Here is a 7500-nt window from a genome sequence, read left to right on the forward strand (position 1 = left end):
AGAGGATGGTTTTGGAAGTAGTGGAACGAAAGGTAAGAATAGAGAAAAATAGAAAAAAAAGTTATAAGCCGGAAGGAAGAGGAAGAGCAATAAAAAAGAAAGAGAAAGAGATAGGTGGAAACGAGAGAAAGAAAGTAGTCTTATAAAAAGAGGAGAATGGAATAGCAAAGGGGATTTAGGGGAAGGGAAGGGTCAGAGAAGAGAGGGGGAGGGGAAGGGGAGAGGAAGGAAGGAAAGAGGAACCTATAAATTTCCCGACTAAAAAGGGGGAATGAAAGACGAAGGTAAAGGGGGAGGAAGGAAGCAGAGTCAGCAATGTGAAGTCCGCTTCTATAATAGAGTAGAAGGAGAAGGCGTTGTCGGTAAGGAGACGTCGGACAGTTTACGAAAATTGGCAGTAAAGTACCGGTCAAGAGAGAGAGAAAGGAAGGGAGAGACAGGTAAAGGGATGAGGAGAGGGGGAGAGGGAGGGAGGGAGTTAGATAGATAGATAGATAGAGAGAGAGAGAGAGAGAGAGAGAGAGAGAGAGAGAGAGAGAGAGAGAGAGATAGATAGAGAGAGAGAGAGAGAGAGAGAGAGAGAGAGAGAGAGAGAGAGAGAGAGAGAGAGAGAGAGAGAGAGAGAGAGAGAGAGAGAGAAGAGGGAAAGATAAAGAGAAAGAGAGAATGAGGGAGGTAGAGGAGGGGGGTCAGTCGATCTTGTGGTGAGCGAAAGAGATAACAAGAAGCGAGAAACGAGAAAAGTGGGTTTTAAAGGTGACTGAAAAGTTATGATAATGGTAAGGTCTGAAAAGAAAGAGGGAGGGAGAGAATAAAAAGTGAGAGGTGAAGAAGGGAGGAAGATTTCGGAGGATTTAGCAAGGTGAGGGTTACGATCGGGAGGGGGAGGGGAGGGGAGGGGAGGGGAGAAGGATGGGAGAGGGAAGGGCGGTCCGGGAGGGGGGAGGGGGTTAAGGGAAGGAGGCTAGAAAAGATATAAGAGGACAGAGAAGATAGGGAGAGGGAGGTTAAGAGAAGGATAGGGGAACGAGAAGAGGGGGAAGAGGAGGGATAAGAATAGATAGAAAGAAGAAGGGAGAAGGAGAAAAAATAAAAAAAGAGAAGGAAAGGGGAAGGAGAGAGAAGAGAGGAAAGGAAAAAAAGAAGGTCAGGGGGAGAAGGGAAGAAGGGGACAGATGGATAAGGAAGAAGGTGTCGGAGATGAATGGCATATTACGGCGTCACACAGAAGCTTATTGTCGCCCGACCTTCGGAGAGGAGTTATGATAGTCGTAAAGAAACGAGGGTTTGGGGGAAGGGCTTGAGGAAGAGGGGAGAGGGAGAGGAGGAAGAGGTAGAGGAGGAGGAGGAGGTGGAGGTGGAGATGGAGGAGGAGGGGGAGGTGGAGGTGGTGGTGGTGGTGGAGGTGGGGGGGAGGTGGAGGGGGAGGGGGAGGGGTGGGGGAGGTGGAGAAGGAGGAGGAGGAGGTGGTGGTGGTAGTGGAGGTGGAGGTGGAGGTGGAGGTGGAGGTGGAGGTGGAGGTGGAGGTGGAGGTGGAGGTGGAGGTGGAGGTGGAGGTGGAGGTGGAGGTGGAGGTGGAGGTGGAGGTGGAGGTGGAGGTGGAGGTGGAGGTGGAGGTGGAGGTGGAGGTGGAGGAGGAAGAAGAGGGGGAGGGGAGCGAAAAGGAGTAGGAGGCGACGAAAGCGAAAGAGGAAAAAAAATGAAAATAAAGAAAGGACAAGAGAAAAGAATATATGTATAGAAAGAAGGGAAAAATAGGAAAGAAATACAAAACCAAAATACAAAGAAGCCATAAAAGGAAAGACGAAAAGAGAAAGGAAGAAAAAGAGAAAAGAATAGAATGTAGAGTGAGAGAGGCAAACAACGAAAGGGGAGGGAAGGGGACCGGAACTATAAAGTCACAGCAGCTGAAAAGATGAACAGTAACTTAGCGTAATAACTCAGCGTGTGTCCGGTACTCGTCAGGGAGAATGATAATGAAATTGGGAAGCGAGAGACGTGATCAATACAAAAATAATAATGATAATGATAGAAAATAAAAAATAAATAAATAAATAAACAAATAGATAAATAATAATGTACAAGATATATACATAGATAAATATATACCTATAGATATGTGGATGGGTGTGTGTGTGTGTGTGTGGTGTGTGTGTGTGTGTGTGTGTGTATGTGGATATGATGAAATAGATAAGAGAGAGTGTGTGAGTTAGTGAGTAAGTGAGTGAGTGAGAGAAAGAGAGAGAGAGAGAGAGAGAGTGAGTGAGAGAGAGAGAGAGAGAGAGAGAGAGAGAGAGAGAGAGAGAGAGAGAGAGAGAGAGAGAGAGAGAGAGAGAGAGAGAGAGAGAGAGAGAGAGAGAGAGATAGGCGAGGATATAGATACAAATGTGAAAAGTGCCTTAGATACAGACATAGATATAGATAGATATGTAAATAGATTGATAGGCTGAGACAGAGAAAGCAAGAAGTAAATCTTATTAGATTGTCTTCTTTGCAAAGAATATCAGGAAGAAAAATGCGCATCATAGTCGTTGAATTAGAGTTGTGACTGAGTAAATGAATGAATGTATTTATGAATGAATAGATGAATACACAATTGAATTAATAGATAATTGGATGAAAATATTCATAGATGAATAGATAGAACGGTAAATAGGCACATTAGATGGTCTCAGTATTTTAGCCAATATGCACTGGCCTTCAATAAGATCGTTAAAAAAAAAAAAAAAAAATCAAAAGAGATACTTTCCCCTTAATGAATAGAGGCTTGAAATGAAAAAATAAAATGTCACTGGATGAATATAGAAGTAAAGATAGGAACAGATCAATAAACCAAAAGAAGTGTTCAATCACGACAAAGCACCAAAACACCTAATCAAAGTTTTTTATTATTATTATTATTATTATTATTATTATTATTATTATTATTATTATTATTATTATTATTATTATTATTATTTATTATTATTATTATTATCATTATTATTTTTTTTTTTTTTGAAGACGAGCCTAAAAAGACGACCTCCCCCTTACCTCCCCCTCCCCTTCTCCCCTTGAAAGATCAAAATGTGGAGGAAAAAAATCCTTCCCGCCGCTCCGAAAAAAAAGAAAAAAAGAAACAGATCTAATACTCTCGAATCATCAATTACGGGAGGAAATTGCCATCAATGGGCCAATTAAGATAAGGCCAATCCCTCGCGAATGACCTTCAGCAGCGAAATTCAGATATCATCCTCACGCCCTCTTGACAGGCTGCTGATCTCAAGGGTGGTTTAGGCAAGGCTTTCCACTTAATTTTCACCCTTGACTCCACACTCCAGGTTTATGATTGTCCATTATCTTCCTTTTCTGTATCAGCAACGGAATCCTGGCTGGCTGTGTCTAGAAGGGCGACTGTTTGGTTCGAATGTAGATGAATTTCGACTTGTTTGGCTCGGCAGGGGGAGAAGGAGGAGAGGGATTGGAGGGAAGAGAAGGGAAATGAGAGGGAAAAGGAGAGAAGAGAATGAAAGGAAGTGAGGAGTGTATACAAAAGAGAGAGGAAATAGATAGGAGAGAGAAAGACGGGGGAAGGAAACGAGTGAAAGGAAGAGAGAGAAGGAAAAGAAAACGACGTGCAAAAAGACATACAAAAGAGAAAGGAACGCAAGTAAAGAGAGACAAAGGGGAATCAAAGAGAGAGGAAAAGGGGAAACGGAGAGAAAGAACCGGAAACGAAGGGAAGGAAGGAGAGAGCGAGGGGAGTCTTCATGTCAGAGGCTGTCTTAGGAGAAAGGATTCTAGGGGGAATTAGCATATGTCTTGCGAGGGGAAGAAGGAGATGAAGAGGGGAAAAATACGAGGGAAGAAGAAGAAGAAGAAGAAGAAGAAAGGGAGAACAGGGATAGCGGAAGAGAGAGGAAGGAAGGAGGATGAGAGGAGAGTAGAGGGGAAGGAAACCTGAGGGACTGGAGAAGTCAGGAAAGGACAAAGCGTGGAGAGGAGAAGGAGTAAGGGGGAAGAAAGTGAGATAAAGAAGCGAAAGATGTACGTGTGGATTATAGGAAAAGAAAGAACGGATAAAAGCTGTTATTAAGAGAGAGAGAGAGAGAGAGAGAGAGAGAGAGAGAGAGAGAGAGAGAGAGAGAGAGAGAGAGAGAGAGACAGAGAGAGAAAGAGAGAAAGAGAGACAGACAGACAGACAGACAGAGACAGAGACACACAGAGAGAAAGAAACAAACAGAGAGAAAGAGACAAACAGAGAGAAAGAAACAAAAGAAAAAGAGAGAAACAGAAACAGACAAAAACACAGACAGACACAGACAGACCGAGAAGAGCGGAGAAATAAGGGTATACAAAGCCCGCACACCAGAGCACACTTTAATCTCTAGGTTACGATAGCAGAGACTAACCCAGACGCACTTATCTCTCAGTCTTGTATGTCCCAAGTGTCTCTTACACTGCTGGCTGTCGTGACGTCATATCCGCTCATGGGAGTTGTCTGGCGTTAGGATTAGAGATGAGGGATTAGGGATTAGGAAGAGAAGCTTTCGTTGCTTCGCTGATTAGGCATTTCTCTTTGGAGTGTCTTGGTGTTTTTGTTGTTGTTGTTGTTGTTTTCTTCTTCTTCTTCTTCTTTTAGGTTGATGCTGATGTGATGCTAACGATAATATTGATAATGATTATAGCAACAATATTAATTATTACTATTATTGTTATTATGTTCATTATCACTATTATTATTGTTATCATTATTAACATCATTATTATGGATATCATTTTTGTTATTCATATTACCATCATTATTGATGGTAATGATATTGATATTATTGTTATCATTATCATCACAATCATTATCACCATCATCATCACAATCACTATCATCATCATTATCCTCATTATAATCATCGTCGTCATTACTACTAGTCATGGTTATAATGATATTGCTACCATTACCAATAGTTTCTGTAATCAGCTATTTTTGTCTTCCTTCTCTCCCATTTAATTTCTCGCTTCACTTCTCTCCTTAGCGTTTCCATTTCGACGTTTCATCTTACTTCCCCCCTAATTCACCCCTCTCCCTCCCTCCCCCTCCCCCACCCCACCGCCCATCTCTCTTGAGCCTCTTTTATTACGTTTCTCTAATTGTTTCTTCTCTTACTGCACCTCTTTCTTTTCCTCCCCTTCTCTCTCCTACTCTTTCTACTCCTTTTCTTCTTTCTCCTCCTCTTTATCTTCCATCTCCTCTTTATCTTCCATCTCTTCCTCCATATCTCCCTCTTCCTCTTTCATCTCATTCTCTTTTTCCTCTTCTTTAAGGCTTTACTTTTTTCTCTCTTCTTCCTTTTTTTCTTTCTCCGACGCCTCATCTTATCCTCCCCTCCCTCCTCCCTCATTCTCCTCTTCTTTTATCCATCATCGGTACTCTTTCCCTTCTCCTCCTCTCCCTCTTATTCCTCCCCTTTTGCTCTCTCTTCTTTTCCTCCTCAACCTCTTCCTCCACCCCCTTTGCTTTCTCCTCCATTTTCTTTCCTTTCCTCTCTTCTCTCTCGTCCTGCAACTACCCTTAATACAACCTCTTTCCCTTCTCAATTTTCCCCCATCTTCTCATTCCTTCTAATCATCACACTTTCCTTTCGCCTTACCGCTTTCCATTGCCCAACCTTCTCGTTCTCTCTCTCACTCTTTCCCCTCTACCCCCCGCCCCCCCCCCCCCCACCCCTCCTTCTCCCGTTTAACCTGCTCACTTCCCGGTTACCCCCCTGAGCTTCTCCTTTCATCCGACTCCCTCCCCTACCCTTTTCCCTCCACCCCACTCCCTCCCCTACCCTTTTCCCTCCACCCCACTCCCTCCCCTATCCTTTTCCCTCCACCCCACTCCCTCCCCTACCCTTTTCCCTCCACCCCACTCACTCCCTTATTACAACACCTCCATCTCATTCCCTCCCTCACTTCTTCCCTTCCATCCAGACCCCCTCCTCCCACTCCTTCCCCTCCATCCAGCTCCCTCCTCCTACTCCTTCCCCTCTTCCCCACTTCCTCCACCACCCCCTCCCATTTCTCTGCCATTCCACCTTACCTCCTTGCCCTCTACCCCCTCCCCCTCCCCCTTACCCCTACCCCTACCCCTACCCCTACCCCTACCCCTACCTCCTACCCCCTACATCCTACCCCCTACCCCCTACCTCCTACCCCCTACCTCCTACCCCCTACTCCCTACTCCCTACTCCCTACCCCCTACCCCCTACCCCCTACCCCCGACCCTCAACCCTCCTTCTGCAGGCCCGTGGCACCAGTGCCAGCCATCGCTCGCAGAGTTTCCCGCACAAGTTAGGATAAGATGCAAGACGCAAACCACATGATTAGATTTAAGTTGTTCGGTTCGGTAGGTGGGGGGTGGGGGGGTGGAGGAGGAAGGAGGTGGGGGTGGAGAGGGAAAGAAGGTGGAGGGGGAGGAGGAAGGAGGTGGGGGTGAAGGATGAAAGAGGTAGGGGTGGCGGAGGAAGAAGGCGGAGGTGGGGATGAAGGAGGTGGGGGTGGAGGAGCAATGAGGTGGGGGAAGAGGATAGAAGAAGAAAGAGGAGGGAGGTGATGGTGGGAAGGGGGAAGGGGAAGGATGAGACAAAAGCGAAAATAGATGCAGACGAAATGCAAACTATTATTGTCTTTTTTTCTCCTTTTTTTCTTCTTTTTCTTTTTCTCGTTCCTCTATCTTCTACCCCTTCTTCTCCTTCATCCTCATCTTCTTCTTCTTCTTTTTTTCTTCTTTCTCTTCATTTTTTTTTTCTTTTTCTTAATCTTCTTCTACTTCTTCTTTCATCTTCTTCATCTTTCTTCTTCTTCTTCTTCTTCTCTATCAGACGATAGGACCTCGAGTAAAGGGGACGGGGGCGTAGTGCTTTCTTTTCTCTTTGTAGGATTTTCCCGTTGATGTTGCAAGGGCACTAAAGCCGTTGAGACGTTGCAGCTTTGCAATATCTGCGAGGAAAGTTAGTGGGGATGTAGAGAGTAAGTTTTTGGGTGTTGCAGGGTTAAGGGAATTGTTTCGTGTGTGTGTACTGGAGGAGGGGGGATGCATATGTTTATGTGTGGGGGTTGCGCGTGTACGCATGTGTGTATGTATGTGAGTAAGTAGACGTGTGTGTGTGTTTGTGTGTGTGAGTGTGTGTGTGTGTGAAAGAGAGAGGAAGAGAGAGAGAGAGAGAGAGAGAGAGAGTGTGTGTGTTTGTGTTTATGTGTGTGTCTGTGTATGTGTCCCAAGACCAAACGGGAGCCAATAGGAGGATACCATCATTATCATCACTATCTTCACTCTTACTATTAGTACCAGTGTCACTCTCATCATCACTACTTTCATCACCCGAAATATCGCTATTATTATCATCATTATCCGTATAATTTTTCGTAGCAACGTGACACTGCTTTCGAAATTTTCTCTTATCATTTTCCCATTTCGAAGCAGATTATCTGAACTTGAGAGCGAGTGCCATATTGTAGCTTTAACTAGACCGTGAAAATTAA

General features: G+C 44.6%; 1 protein-coding gene across 1 annotated transcript in view; it reads left to right on the forward strand.

The window, feature by feature from the left end:
• Positions 1–7500, forward strand: part of LOC122249654 (roundabout homolog 3) — a gene marked incomplete in the record, with an annotated part of 369665 nt that overhangs the window by 212719 nt on the left and 149446 nt on the right.

Source organism: Penaeus japonicus, unplaced genomic scaffold, assembly GCF_977035675.1.
Source record: "Penaeus japonicus unplaced genomic scaffold, GWHDUDI00000001_assembly GWHDUDI00000008, whole genome shotgun sequence".
In the NCBI taxonomy this organism is placed as follows: domain Eukaryota; kingdom Metazoa; phylum Arthropoda; class Malacostraca; order Decapoda; family Penaeidae; genus Penaeus; species Penaeus japonicus.